Source organism: Cucurbita maxima, unplaced genomic scaffold (assembly GCF_002738345.1).
Source record: "Cucurbita maxima cultivar Rimu unplaced genomic scaffold, Cmax_1.0 Cma_Scf00148, whole genome shotgun sequence".
NCBI classification, from domain to species: domain Eukaryota; kingdom Viridiplantae; phylum Streptophyta; class Magnoliopsida; order Cucurbitales; family Cucurbitaceae; genus Cucurbita; species Cucurbita maxima.
In genome coordinates, this window is record NW_019272164.1 from 88,513 (window position 1) to 105,042 (window position 16,530).

The window sequence follows — 16,530 nt, forward strand, 5'->3', positions numbered from 1 at the left end:
ACTAGTATTCAAAGCAAAGGTCGGTAAGGCTATGATCGGAGTTGATATCTCCGAAAAATTATTCAAAAAGTTTGATCTCTAAATAACGAAGATTCTAGATCTCTCAATGTCGGTTTAAGCATCTCCTATAAAGTCTGAAATAAGAGCAACAATATGGAATAAGAATCGAGAAAGGTCGATCCCCCAATCGAAAGCAATGAGCGTTTAGATTATGGGTCTCCTACTCTCAGATTTCTTCAAAATTCGAGAGCAATCCTCCACCATTTCTCTTCAATCTTATTCCTACAGTTTCTCAACAAGATTACCCACAAGTTCTATGAAGGAATAGAGTGCTGAAAGTGCCTAGAAACCATTCCCCCAATTCAATCCTCCATTGAAGAACATCAAGAAAAACTTTAAAATCCAATCCGAGGATACATGATGACTCATCGAGCAAAAATGATTCCAATCAGTTTCTGCACCTCCAAGGAATGCTTCCATAGAAGACGGCGAAGAAAAATAACCTCGAGAGCGTGCCGAATTGAAAGAAATAGGTTTCGAAATTAAATTGAGGATAAGAGTCGAATTCCTATCTACATTCTCTTGTCCTTCAAATTAAGGATTCCTCTAGTTTCAGAGGAAGAAGTTTAGTAAACTTGATGAAGGAATCGAGAGCTAAAACGTCATCGAACAAACTACCCACGAGATCGATATCTTGCATTTCGAGTGAGTAGCATACCGAGAACGATTTCTAGAAGTTAAGGTCCTACACTCAAAGACGTTCCTCCAAAACCAATTCCTTTAGCTTGAAGATAAGATATGGAAGAGGTTCAATGAAGAAATAGGGCCTTAAAACCCCTAGAATCGGCTACCCAATAAGAAATCCTTTGTTTTATCTCCAACGATAAATCAAATTTTGCATGAACTTTGGAAGCGAATATCTTACGCTACGATCCACGAGAAGGTATCAAATAAATCCCTAGCCCTTTCTTGTAACATCCATCTTTAATTTTCATGAAGAAATCAAGGAGAGAAACGCTGTAAATGTGGCTGTACAAGCCGAGTTTCAAATGGCGGCAATGCGAAAAATGTGCATCTTCTTCGTGTCTAGAGGAAGAAAACGATGATATGGCCAGTTCAATTGAACTATTTAAGTCAACTCAAAATTTGACCTTTTCTCAAATTTTCTCAATTTTAACCCCATTCTAGACCGATTCTCGTAAAAAACATTATAGTTTCATAAACTAGACACAATAAGGAGTATGTGGAAGGAAATTTGAAGTAATTCAGATACTGGAAGCTCAATAATGGAGGTCCCAAACGTCGACGACGAGACAAGTAGCCCTCTTGGACTCTTTGTTAAGAAATACTTGTAGAAATCGCTTGGATTTTCATATGAACCCTAAATCAAGTATGAATTAAGAATATATGGAAAAAAAAAACCTAAAGAACCCTGAGTTAAGACCCTGAACCAATCAAATAGCTCGAGATTTAAGTAATGTTAAAATAACCCACTATCTGAGCTCCGCTGTCTATCAAATTTTAATACTGACCATTTATAGCTTGAGGTTAGATATGAAATTTGGTGGTCATTGGATAAGGATAAGTAGGTAAACCAAGAAACGATGTAAAATGACCTTAAGGGGTAAAAACTATATTATTTCAAACCCTCCATTGTTGCTTCTACTTTGCATGAAAATGCTTCCACTAAATCATGTTACTAACTAGTTGGTTTGGATCGGTTCAATTCTTGGGTCCACTAGATTGAATCGACCTAGCTCAATTAAACTCTTGATAATATAAAAATCATAAGTTTCTTAAATTACATTAACTTAAAAGTTTAGCCCCTAATTTTTTTTTAGAAAGTTTAGCTTTGTGTCTAGTTGATCTCTAGATGCTTAAAAGTATCTAATAAAACTTCTATGCAAGGAACTTTTCTGTATAAGTGATGTAAGACTTCAGGTTTATTATTAAGCAATTTTAAAGGAGTGATTTGATATATCATAGAGGACAAAAGATTTATTTGTTTCAAATATCTTATGTTGACCATTCTTTTTTTGTCAAGTATTTTGAATATTATCATTGTGAATTACTAATGCGGTTTGAATCTCATTAATAACAATATCCCAAAACTCGGGTAAAGATGACATCAAAATTAATACTTTAATTTCATCTTCAAAATTTATTTCTACTTAACTCAGTTGACTTATAATCATAATAGTCACCCATACACAAATGTTTACAACCTTAAAAGGTAAATTTGTAAGGAGTACACGAGAAAAGGGATTGGTCAAAGTCAACATTTGTTTTCTGGTTAGCATGGTACCATCAAAACTTGTTTATTTCTTTGAAATGTTTGAGTTTACAATTTACACGTTTTCATTTAGAAATGAAGCAAAATTAGTCTGGTTGTAAAATGTTGTCACGCTTAAAACTACCATAAAGGTATAATCGACCTATTATCCTTCCACCAATAGGAGCAAAAGGCAACGTTACTAAGTGAAACTAGTTTCATGTCATTTATTCAACAATAAGGGTGTTAGCATGCATTTGGAAATGAACTCATATTTAAAAAATTTAGATAAAATAGAAAAGAATTGTTATCTCAATGATAATGATACTATGTGAAACTAGCCTCAAGATGCTTCCTTAACTCTTAGGGGCGGTAAACCAATGGTTCCTTCACCCAAGACCCATGGCCCAACTCCCAACATGGAAGGGAAAATCTAGAGAATCATTCCAAGAACCCTAACGGATGGGTTACAAACTCACATTATCAAGCTCAACAACAAACAATGTCGCCCGCAAACTTATGAAGACTACATGAAATTATGAATATATTAATGTTGGATTTTTTTAATTTACCGATTTTTAAAATGTTAAATTATGTAAAATTACTGGCAAATAAGAATATTTTAGAGAGCTTTTCCTTTTTATTTAAGATTTTGATATTCAAAAAGCTAAAAAACAAGGAGATGAAATATTAATGATATTAATGGGTCATAGGTTGTTGAAGAGGAGTGAGTGAAAATAAAAAGGGAGATGATTTATGCAAGTCACTAATAGTTAGAACCTTATTTTAGAATGTTAAGGGCATTAATTTTGAAAGTTCATGAATATTTTTGGTACTAGTGGTTTTGTCAAGCAACTTATATTAAAATTCATACTAAAAAATTACTTTTTTTTATGTTTATGTCACGAGCCATTTCTGAAGCAAGTTATTCTTATTTCTTTTCCTTTAGACACTCGATGGTTGGGAGCAAATCGAACAAAGTGTTCGTCCAAAATTTTTAAAAGGGCCCAACCAGATTCGAACTGGTGACCTCTTGATCTGCAGTCAAATGCTCTACCACTGAGCTATGAACCCATTAATATTTAGCCTTAGTGACCCCTTCTACCAAGTGTCAGTCCAAAAGTGTAAAACGTGTCTGTCGAAAATAGAAAGGCCAAAAAGATAATTCAAACGTAGTTCATCTACAAACTACCCAAAGCTATTAAATACAAATTGAAGAATATGAAATAACATAAATAATCTTAAATGTAATTCAACTCCCGAAGATAAAAAGTCTTCAAATTACATTCCAATGTCAAGTGATATTTTATTACAACTCAATTCTTTTCTTGATTTATTGTAATTGAACTTAAAAGTATGACAAATACGCTGGATTTATTTTAAATTTTCTTTAAAATTGTTGTGCACGGAGTAAAATGGAAATAATATATATATTTTTTTTTACTGTTTTGTAATAATATATATATCTTAAATCAAGAGTTTGTATTATTTTCAAGACACTCATCAAGACATTTGTAAATATGCCTGATATCTTGAAGGATTTAGGACACATAATTGAGAGAACCTAAATTTTTTTTGAAGTTGGCTTTTCTAGGCTACGTCATCACGAAAGTTTAAGACAAACTCAATGGACCATTGAATGGGTTTTATAAGGCTCAAATAAATTTAAAATCCAAGAAAGCGGATCTGAGTTTGATATTATTTGATTTTGGGTATGCACACAACTAGCTGATTTCTTTTGATTACATTAATGAATGTATGTAGATGTTTAAAGTGTTCATCTTAATGGTTTTAGAAAATATCAACACATCATCAATATAAACTATTGATATTTTTTGAAAGAATTGAAAATATCATTCATAACCATCTGAAATTCGGATGGAGTGTTTTTTAGCCTAAATCGCATGACGTTCCTCTCATATTTTCTACACTGGACAATAAATGCTATTTTATATTTGTCCTGTTAGGAAATTAGAATTTTTCGAAATCCCAATTTCATATCGAATTTTATAAAAACATTTGACTCTAAATTATTTTTATCAAATCATTTTTTATTTGGTTTGGATATCTGATTTATTCTAAAACCTTATTCAAAGGTTTGTAGTTAATTACCAGTATCAGAATTTCTGGTTTCTTTTCAACGTGTTGTTAACCTAAAATGTCAGACACGACCACATGCTCTTTGAAGACCTTATCAGCTTCCTCTGCAAAATATCACCTGAAATTTAAAAGTATTTAGTGTTTGATGCTTTTTGACTTAACCCTAGGGTTCTATTTACGGTGAACTTGTGATAATTTTTGTCAAATTATATATTTGAATACCTAATACATTAAGATATAATATCTTATTTAAATAATATTAAAATGTCGTAGAATATCATAATATATATTTAATTAATATGAATCTCATTCAAATTTTAAATATATATTTTTATTTAATGTTTATGATACACATCAATTATTTTACTGTTTAACATATGAAATACCTTAATATGTTTTGATATTATACTTCAAGACTATAGGAACTTACTCACAGAACTTGAGAGTTACGTTGGCCCACAATGCATCTCATGGACAATGCAAAACTATGGTGGTGCTCGAAGGTGAGTTGTATAAAAAACTAGTCATGCACCAAAAAATCATGGGAAGACCATTGATGGAATTGAAGCAATCGACGCTCCCCTGGATGGGTTTCCAATCAAACACCTAATGTTTGATGTTGATTCTTTTGAAGAAAGAGACACATGATTGAAGAACAAGAAACGTGGCGGTAGCTCCGAGAACTCTATTACACTCATATAAAAATGTGTCGAAGAGTTAGACATTACATAGAAGATCTTGCTTTCATCGAGGAGACCCGAGTTTGATTCTCGACAATGAAATTTTATTTTCTTATTTCTTTTATTTTATAGTTTCATATTTAAACTTTACCTAGGTTTTGAGAAGCATTATAAAGGATGAGTTCAATAGTATCTTAAATTCAAAAGACTCTTGTGAACTTGGTTTGAGAGTCACTATAATGATCAAGTTATCTTAGATTAAAAAGACTTTTATGAACTTTGAACCTTTCATAGGGTTATGTCATAGATATTTGGTTCAATTTCAACAAGTGAGGTTGAGGTGATTCAAATGGTTAATGTGATACTCCGGTCATTTTCAAGGTCTCTTTTGTTGAACGCCATCATGGCTGAGATGACTGAGATGACTGAGATGAGCACCCAAGTGAGTTTGACAAGGAGGGTCGTAGAGAACCCCACCCCAAGCCAAGCTCATTTTGGGCTTAACAAACTTAAAATCCAAAAACACAAACCCTTAAATGGGAACTCGGATTCTAAGGAATTAAAAAACTTTATTTTTGACGTAGAACAATACTTGAAGGTTACACGAACTTGCTGTAGGACCTAAGAGTTATGTTGGCCACAATGCATCTCATGGACGATGGCGCTCAAAGGTGGATGATATAAAAAATGGGTCATGCACCATAAACTCATGAGAAGACCGTTGATGGAATCGATGCAATCGACGCTCCCCTGGATGGGTTGCCAATTAAAGACCTGAGGTTTGATGTTGACTCTTTTGAAGAAAAAACCAACGATTGAACACCTCAAAATGTCGCGGTAGCTCTAAGAACTCTACCATACGACCTGAGAGTTGAGGGCTACAAGAACTTTCTCATACGACCTGAGAGTTACGTTAGCCGCAATGCATATCATGGACGATGCAACACTATGATAGTGCTCGAAGATGAATGGTATATAAAATGGGTCATGCACCATAAACTCATGGGAAGATCGTTGATGGAATCGATGCAATCAATGCTCCCCGAATGGGTTGCCAATCAAAGACCTAACATTTGATGTTGACTCTTCTGAAGAAAAAGCCACATAATCTAACAGCTTGAAGATTCCTGGTAGCTCTGAGAACTCTAACACACACAAGGACGTGTGGAAGAGTTAGACATTAAGCAAAAGATCATGTTAAAACTCTTCAGCGATCTGACAAAAGACTTCAGGACATTCTCACCAAAAATCCATTGTCATCTAGCGGTTAGGATATCTGACTTTCATTGAGGAGACTTGGGTTCGATTCCTGTCAATGAAATATTATTTTTCTTATTTCATTTTATTTTACAGTTTCTATCTTTGATTAAAAAGACTTTTATGAACTTGGTACCTGGTTAATGCGATAATCCAGTCGTTTTTGAGGTCTCTCTTGTTGAACGACATCATGGTTGAGATGAGCAGGTGAGGTCTCTCTTGTTGAACGACATCATGGTTGAGATGAGCAGGTGATTCAAATGGTTAATGCGATAATCCAGTCGTTTTCGCGATCTCTCTTGTTGAACGACATCATGGTTGAGATGAGCACCCGAGTGAGTTTGATAAGTTGGGATGTAGAGAACCACAGCTCAAGCCAAGTTCATGTGGCCTTAAAAAACTTAAAATCCAAGAACACAACCCCTTAAATGGAAACCGGGATGCTAAGGAATTAAAAAGATTTATTTTTGACGTAGAACAATACTCGAAGATTACTGGAACTTGCTCATAGAACCTAAGAGTTACGTTGGTCGCAATGCATCTCATGGACGATGCAAAACTATGGTGGCGCTCGAAGGTGAATGGTAAAAAAAAAAGGGTCATGCACCATAAACTCATGGGAAGACTGTTGATGGAATCAATGCAATCGACGCTCCTCTAGATGGGTTGCCAATCAAGGACTCGATGTTTGATGTTGATCCTTTTGAAGAAAGCGCCAAACGATCGAACAGCTCGAATAGTCTCGGTAACTCTGAGAATTCTATCACACACATGAAAGGACGTGTCGAAGAGTTAGACATTACCCAAAACATTATAGTAAAACTCATTAGCGATTCGACAAAAGACTCCAAGACAACTACACTTAAAATTCATTGTTGTCCTACGGTTTGTATATTTTGCTTTCACATAGGAGATACTGGTTTAATTATCTGAAATAGAATATTATTTTCTTATTTCTTTTTATTTTATAGTTTCATCTTTTGTCACCAATTATATTTAAACTTTGCCTAAGTTTGAGAGGCACTTTAATGGTCAAGTTCAATAGTATCTTAGATTAAAAAGACTTTTATGAACATCGTACCTATGTTAGTGTTATGTTATAGATATTTGTTTCAATTTCAACAAGTGGGGTTGTGGTGATTCAAATGGTTAATGCGATAATCCGGCTATTTTTTAGGTCTCTCTTGTGAAACGCCATCATGGTTGAGATGAGCACACGAGTGAGTTTGACAAGGAGACTCGAATTTAAACTTTACCTACGTTTGAGAGGCACTATAATGGTCAAGTTCAACGGTATTTTAGATTAAAAAAACCTTTTATGAACTTTGTACCTTTGTTAGTGTTACTTTGTACCTTTGTTTGTATTACTTTGTACGTTTGTTAGTGCTATGTTATAGAAATTTGGTCAAGTTCAACAAGTGGGGTTAAGGTGATTCAATTGGTTAATGTCACTTTAGTTGATTCAAATTGTTAATGTGATAATCTAGTTGAACAGTTACCAGTTATTTCCAAGGTCTCTCTTATTGAACGCCAACAAGGCTGAAATGATTGAGATGAGCACCCGAGTGAGTTTGACAAATTGAAATAAAATCAAATAAAATCACTCAAACAAATCAATAAAATTGAAAAAAAACTAGCCTTTTGACACTTCCTTCAACTCGAAGTGGCGGTAAACCAAGGATTCCTTCGCACAAGACCAATGATCCAACTCCCAACATGGAAATGATAAGTTATAGAATCATTCCAAGAACCTCAATGGATGGGTTACAAACTCACATTACCAATCTCGACAACTGGATGTGTCACCGGCGTTAGAAGAACGACCGCATTAGAGCAAGTCATGGGGATAGAAGATCCCGTTGAAGGATGATAGACCAACCGTAATCTTCAACCCAACGAGCCAAGCTTTTGTAAAAGCAAGAACCCTTGTATGAAAGAAATTAACACCTCCTTATACAAAATTTGGATAAACCAAGATATAAAGCTAGAATTAGATTATGAGATCCAAGAGTGAGAAGCAAGATTTGAAACATTTTTCTAAATTTAGTCACTTCACGATCGAATTTGATCAAGGCTTGATTGAATAACTCAGATGCAATCTACCACAAGAATTGCATCAAACTTAAAAACGACAAAGATATGCTAAGATTTCTATAAGGGGGGACCTCTCAACTTAAGAGATCAATTTCATTGATCACAAATATGTTTTTACATAATAATTTGTAAGTATTTATAGTCTCCCCACAAAAAAAGTTAGTGCCCGTGATTTAATCTCGATTCTTTAAATCTCCACAGAAGACGAACTCAATTTGAGCATTACAAACTTTATGAAACTAAAATAATAAATAAATTTTTCTAACCACTCATGAAATGATGCTTGCAACTTCATCCGCTACTTCAACCGTGCAAATATTTACTTTTGAATCTCCAAAAGATCTTGACTCAAACGAATCAGCTTGTAACACATGAAATGACGGTTGAACCTAGCCTATCCAATTTTGTAGATGAAGTATGAATGCATGTTGAATCTTCTTGGCTTTGGGTTGTGTAATAGGTTCAGTTGGAACACCGTGATTCTTATCATCATCTCCCTCTTCAAAAGAATTCGTCCTCGATTCAGAAAAATCATCACCTACATCAAAAGAACTCAACTCAGTAACATTGAAAGTAGAATGTACACCGTGATTCTTATCATCATCCCCCTTTTCAGGATTCGTCCTCGAATCAGAAAAATCATCACCTACATCAAAGGGACTCAACTTAGCAACATTGAAAGTAGAATGTATTGACAATTCTATAGGAAGATCAATTTTATTGTTCCATGCAATCAAATGAGTCATTTTACTAAATGTCTTACCGAACATTTAGAGTCAAATAAAGAATTAGGAATCCAAGCTATCTTTAGATCTACAGACAGCACTCCCAATTGAATTGAGCTATCTATGCTTAACATTAAAATGAAAATTCATCAGTAAAATTATTTACGCTAATTCATTGAAATTTTAAAAAGAAATCATCTCTAAATTTAGATAAGATAGTAAGTTATACTACTTGAATCAGGTGTGGTGAAGGTCGAATAAACACGTGACCTTCGAATCTTCAATATTACTCTCTCCCCTGTAACATTGAAAATGAAAATTCGGAAATTTTAAAAAGAAATAATCACTAATTTTAGATTGAATATTCAGGTTATGCAAGTTAGTCAACTTGAATTAGGTTCCGTGAACGTGGATCAAACACGTGACTTTTAGATCTTCACTGATGCTTAGAATCCAAGCTATCTTTAGATCTATAGACAGCACTCCCAATTGAATTGAGCTTTCCCATCAGCTAAACAAGATGTCCTGCACAACGATTTACCAGTAGGATTACATGATTATGACGACAACACTCATGTTTTCATGGGGAGAAAATTGAAGGTTATTTTAGGGGAAGGTTTTCACGATCAGTATATGATACATGACACGATGACCTCTTAGTTCTAAGATCCTAAAAACATAACAAGAAGTAATATCCAAGCTTAAGGTCGCGATTAAGAACCTACTAGTAGGCTACTTACTAAGTTTTACTCACTCCATGTTTATCATTTTTTTTTTCAAGTAACTAATAGTTGGTCGTGGATGAGAGCAGACTTTGGAGTGCGGGCCATGGACTAACCTCTATTTTTAAAATAGTATTTTTTGTTCTTCTTTTGAGTTTGTTTCTTATTTTGTGTTTGTAACGAGTATGTATATATAACACCCCAAACATGAAGAAAATTAGCTCCCATAAGAATAAGTCACTCATGAAAGACCCAAAGGACAGAAAGAAAAAAATTAAAAGTTTAAGCAAGAACAAGGGACTTAGTCAATTGAGTACCCTAACAAGTGATTTCAAGGAGTTAAAAGGGGTTTTAAAAATGGTTGGAAAGGAAAAGTAAATGAAAAGGACAAAAAAGTCATTATATCAATTATAAAAAATCTTTCCCGATTTGTAATTTCTTATCTAAAGGAATCTCAAGATTCAAAATAAGGGGGAAATAATCAAAAAACAATGAGGAATTTGTAGAAAAATATTAATAAAATATTCAAAAAGTGGAAAATTACCAAAATACCCCTGAAAGAATGGATAATTAGAGAAATACAACTCTAATTAGAATCAGAGCATCTACCGTGACCATCCGAGAAAAATCCTTCGAACTTAAATCTCAACCATTAGATCTCCTCCAAAATTTGATATGATATAGAACGAACATGCACGGATCATCACATCCAACGATTAGTATTCAAAGCTAAGGTCGGTAAGGCTATGATCGAAGTTGATATCTCCAAAAAATTATCAAGAAAGTTCGATATCTAAATAACGAAGATTCTAGAGCTCTCTATGTCGGTTTAAGCTCCTCCTATAAAGTCTGAAGTAGGAGCAACAATATGTAATAAGCGTTTAGATTATGGGCCTTCTACTCTCAGATTTCTTCCCAATTCGAGAGCAATCCTCCACCATTTCTCTTCGAACTTCTAAATAATGAAGATTCTGGAGCTCTCAATGTCGGTTTAAGCATCTCCTATAAAGTCTGAAGTAGGAGCAACAATACGGAATAAGAATCAAGAAAGGTCGATCCCCCAATCCAAGGCAATGAGCATTTAGATTATAAGTCTCCTACTCTTAGATTTCTTCCAAATTCGAGAGCAATCCTCCACCATTTCTCTTCAAACTTATTCCTACAGTTTCTCAACAAGATTACCCACAAGTTTCATGGAGGAATAGAGTGTTGAAAGTGCCCAGAAACCATTCCCCCAATTCAATCCGCCATTGAAGAACTTCAAGAAAAACTTGAAAATCCAATCCGAGGATACATGATGACTCGTCAAGCAAAAATGGTTCCAATCAACTTCTGCATCGCCCAGGAATGCTTCAATAGAAGACCACGAAGAAAAATAACCACGAGAGCATGTTGAGTTAAAGGAAATAGGTTTCGAAATTAAATTAGGGATAAGAGTCAAATTCCTATCTACGATCTCTTTTTCTTCAAATTAAGGATTCCTGTAGCTTCAGAGGAAGAAGTTGAGTATGAAGGTGTTAATATAACACATGCGGAAGCAATTTGAATTTTAAGGAACTTTTAGAACGTCAATTATAGTAAATAACTAGCATGTTCATAAGTATTAAAACTTAATGAGTTTGAATACTAACCTTTTGTACTTCAAATTCATTTTTCGTCACGAACCGGTTTCGAACCACTACTAGTGTCTTCTCCACTATCCTCCGCCCTAAGAACGAGATTGTGGAATCTGGTGAGTAAATAAACTTGGGAGGGATTTTGTATATATGAAGAGAGTGTTTGTGAGAGGTTTTTCTCAAGGTTTTTCACCAATAAGAAGACCTTTCATGTATTATGATCACTCTATTTATAGAGTCATGTTTGCATGTTCATGCAAATTTGAGATCACCAAATTTTGACACTAAAAATTCCACTCAAATGTTTGGGATTATGTGACAAGCATGCATGCTTGAGTTAACCAAATTTTGACACTCAAAATTCCACTCAAATTTGTGGGGTTTATTTCGCAAGCATGCAAGTTTGGTTAAACCAAATTTTGACACCTCAAAATTCCACTAACATGGATTTTTCCATTAAAGGAAGTCAACATGTTGACTTTCTTCATATTGATTTAATAATCAATTTGAATTATTAATTTCAAATTAAAGTAATATTAAATGATTAATTAAACTATTTAATTAATATTTAATATTAATTCAAATGACAATCCCAATTGAGTCCGGCTCATATTTGATTAAGATATTAAATCTTATTTAAATATCTCAGATTCTCTCTTTTTGTTTAATTCGTAAATAAAACAAAAATGTGGTTAAATATATCGTATATATGTAGCGCAGTCTCCCTAATTTGAATTCAAAGACTTTGAACTCACTCGTCACACTGTTCGATGGTTTAGTTCAATATGAGCTAGCAGAGGGACCTAATGAACCTATACATCATGGGCTCCAACGATCCAAGATTAACCGGTTAAACTCATTAATCTTGTTAACCAACATTCGTTAACTACTAGGACATTTCACTATAGCCTAGTAGTTGCACTCCGCTCACTATAGATATATTTTTGTCCATTTGATATAACCATGATTAGTAAGTCGATCCTTCACAGGTTGTTCGTAACTAGAGCTGGGTCAATTTACCGTTTTACCCCTGAAGTTGATTCTTGTTTCTTATGTTTCACTGATCCTCTAATGAACAATTGGTTTGTGGTCCAACCAGAAAATCGGATCCCTCTCAGGTCAATGAGAGGGTGAGACCCCTATTCAAGATCTGAAGTCAGTATTTAAGGGAACTACCTCTCTTCTATCCCTAATAGTGGGTAGGAGTGAATTCCATCTTGCACCCTACGTCCCCAGCCATTTACCCTCTTACCCCTAAAATGGGAGGCCTATTGAGTCGGCAAACTTGAGCCACTCTCACCCATGCAAATCTAAGGATAATTCCGAATAAACAGGAGTTCATGGTTAGCTCAGGATTCAGATCGAGTTACCTAGGTCATCGAATGAAAAGAAAATCAGTCTCAACAGTAAACGACATTATAAAGTGAGAGTAATTTTCTTCATGGTCTGATCTTATGCAATACTCATTACATAGGACACACCCATTCACTTGTCTGCACATGTACAATTTAGTTATCAAATTGTTTATATCATATACAAAAGTGGGCCGCATCCATAGTGTCCCCAGAATAAGGTACTCAGTCTTATCCTTATATTATAGATCATTTTCACTATATACTTGAACTTGATCAACTCTTATGTCTCTACATATAGTTCAAGTAATCATACTATAGCCCGAGTGTTCTTAGTTTATTGGATTTAGATTAATGATTGTAAAGTTCACCTTATTCAATAACAATCTTTACTGAATAAACAACAATTATAACTTGATTGAAAATAAAGTATGTTTTTGTTTACAAACTTGAGTTTTAGGACATAAAACCCAACAAACTCCCACTTGGACTAAAACTCTAGTGGGGTTTTATAATGTTGAGTAGAGAGAAAGACATAAATACAATAAACTAGGGCAGCACATACTCATTCCTTTTCTCCCACTTGCCCTAGATTACATAACTCGTAGTCCTAGACTCACTAGGTGCCCTGCATACACTTTAGCCATGAGGGGCTCTGAAAATGGATCAGCAATGTTGTGCTCTGAAGCTATATGTGTGACGATCATATCTCCTCGTTGCACAATCTCCCTTATGAGATGATATTTGCGCTCAATATGTTTTCCTCGCTTATGACTTCTTGGTTCTTTTGAATTTGCAACTGCTCCACTGTTATCACAATAAAGAGTGACTGGAAGATGCATATTTGGAATGACTTTCAAATCAGTTAAGAACTTCCTAAACCATACAGATTCTTTCGTTGCTTCACAAGAAACGGAATGTGTTCATATAACACATGCGTTAGCAATTTGGATCTTAGGCAATTTTAGAACATTAATTATAGTAAATAACTAGCATGTTCATAAGTATTAAAATTTAATGAGTTTGAATACTAACCTTTTGTACTTTAAATTCCTTTTTCCTCACGAACCGGTTTTGAACCACTACTAGTGTCTTCTCCACTATCCTCCGGCCTTAGAACGGGATTGTGAAATCCGGTGAGTGACTTAAACTTGGGAGAGAGTTTGTATATATGAAGAGAGTGATTGTGAGAGGTTTTTCTCAAGGTTTTTCACCAACAAGAACCACCTTCCATGTACCATGATCACTCTATTTATAGAGTCATGTTTGCATGTTCATGCAAATTTGAGATCACCAAATTTTGACACTCAAAATTCTACTCAAATTTGTGGGATTTATTTGGAAAACATTCAAGTTTGGTTAAACCAAATTTTGACACCTGAAAATTCCATTAACATGGATTTTTACATTAAATGAAGTCAACATTTTGACTTTCTTCATTTTGATTCAACAATCAATTTGAATAATTAATTTCAAATTAAAGTAATATTAAATGATTAATTAAACTATTTAATTAATATTTAATATTATTTCAAATGTCAATCCCAATTTAATTCCGACATATATTTTATTAAGATATTTATGTCTTATTTCAATATCACAGATTCTCTCTTTTTGTTTAATTCGTAAATAAAACAAAAATGCGGTTAACCCATGACATTATGTATAAATCTAGGTTCATCAATAATCCATGTACCAAGTACCTAGAATTATGTGAATAACATGTTAAATAATTTGCTAGGATCCATACCCATAAGTAACCATTATCTGCCATTACGATGTGTACTAAAAGGCCCCTATTCCTCTTTAGGTAGGATGTCCTGCAATATGTATCATGAGCTGGATGTGATAGGCCTACCTTTCTTATCAGCTAAACGAGATGTCCTGCACCATGATTTACCAGTAGGATTACATGATTATGACGACACCACTCATGTGTTCATGGGGAGAAAATTGAAGGTTATTTTAGGGCAAGGTTTTTAGGATCAGTATATGATACATGACACGATGACCTCTTAGTTCTAAGATCCTGAAAACATAACAAGAAGTAATATCCTAGCTTAAGGTCGCGGTTAAGAACCTACTAGTAGACTACTTACTAAGTATTACTCACTGCATGTTTATCATTTTTTTTTTCAACTAACTAAGAGTTGGTCGTGGATGAGAGCAGACTTTGGAGTGTGGGCCATGGACTAACCTCTGTTTTTAAAATAGTATTTTTTGTTCTTCTTTTGAGTCTCCTTATTTTGTGTTTGTAACGAGTTTGTATATGTAATACCCCAAACATGAAGAAAATTAGATCCCGTAAGAATAAGCCACTCATGAAAGACCCAAAGGACAAAAAGGAAAAAAAATTAAAGTTTTAAGGAAGAACAAGGGACTTAGTCAATTGAGTACCCTAACAAGTGATTTCAAGGATTGGAAAGGAAAAAGTAAATGAAAAGGGCAAAAAAGTCATTTTATCAATTATCAAAAATCTTTCCCTATTTGTAATTCCTTATCTAGAAGGAATGTCAAGATTCAAAAATGAGGGAGAAATGAAGAAAAAGCAATGAGGAATTTGTAGAAAAATTATGGATTTTTCGAGAAAAATAATAGTAAAATATTCGAAAAGTGAAAAATTACCAAAATACCCCTGAAAGAATGGATAATTAGAGAAATGTCACTCTATTTAGAATCAGAGCATCTACCGTGACCATCCGAGCAAAATCCTTCAAACTCAAATCTCAACCATTGGATCTCCTCCAAAATTTGATATTATCTCAATGAACACGCATGGATCATCACATCCAACGACTAGTATTCAAAGCCAAGGTCGGTAAGGCTATGATCGGAGTTGATATCTCCGAAAAATTATCCAGAAAGTTCGATCTCTAGATAACGAAGATTTTAGAGCTCTCAATGTCGGTTTAAGCTCCTTCGATAAAGTCTGAAGTAGGAGTAACAATACGGAATAAGAATCGAGAAAGGTTGATCCCCCAATCGAATGCAATAAGCGTTTAGATTATGGGTCTCCTACTCTCAGATTTCTTCCAAATTCAAGAGCAATCCTCCACCATTTTTCTTTGAACATCTAAATAACGAAGATTCTGGAGCTCTCAATTTTGGTTTAAGCATCTCCTATAAAGACTGAAGTAAGAGCAACAATACGGAATAAGAAACGAGAAAGGTCGATCCCCCAATCGAAGGCAATGAGCGTTTAGATTATAGGTCTCCTACTCTTAGATTTCTTCCAAATTCGTGTGTAATCCTCCCTCATTTCTCTTCAAACTTATTCCTACAGTTTCTCAACAAGATTACCCACCAGTTCTAGGAAGGAATAGAGTGCTGAAAGTGCCCAGTTCTATCTTTATGATACACATCAATTATTTTAATATTTAACATATCAAATATGTTAATATGTTTTGATATTATATTTCAAGACTATAGGAACTTACTCAGAGGACTTGAGAGTTATGTTGGCCCACAATGCATCTCATGGACGATGCAAAACTATGGTGGCGCTCGAAGGTGAATTGTATAAAAAACTAGTCATGCGCCAAAAAATCATGGGAAGACCATTGATGGAATTGAAGCAATCAACGCTCCCCTGGATGGGTTTCCAATTAAAGACCTAACGTTTGATGTTTGACTCTTTTGAAGAAAAAGCCCCACGATCGAACACTTCGAAATGTCGCGGTAGCTCTAAGAACTCTACCATACGACCCGAGAG

At 34.4% G+C, this 16,530-nt stretch overlaps 1 non-coding gene across 1 annotated transcript; it reads right to left on the reverse strand.

The window, feature by feature from the left end:
* Positions 1-3,274: 3,274 nt before the first annotated feature.
* TRNAC-GCA lies at positions 3,275-3,346 on the reverse strand. The gene has a single exon. It is a non-coding gene; the product is annotated as a tRNA-Cys (tRNA).
* Between the last annotated feature and the right edge of the window lie 13,184 nt (positions 3,347-16,530).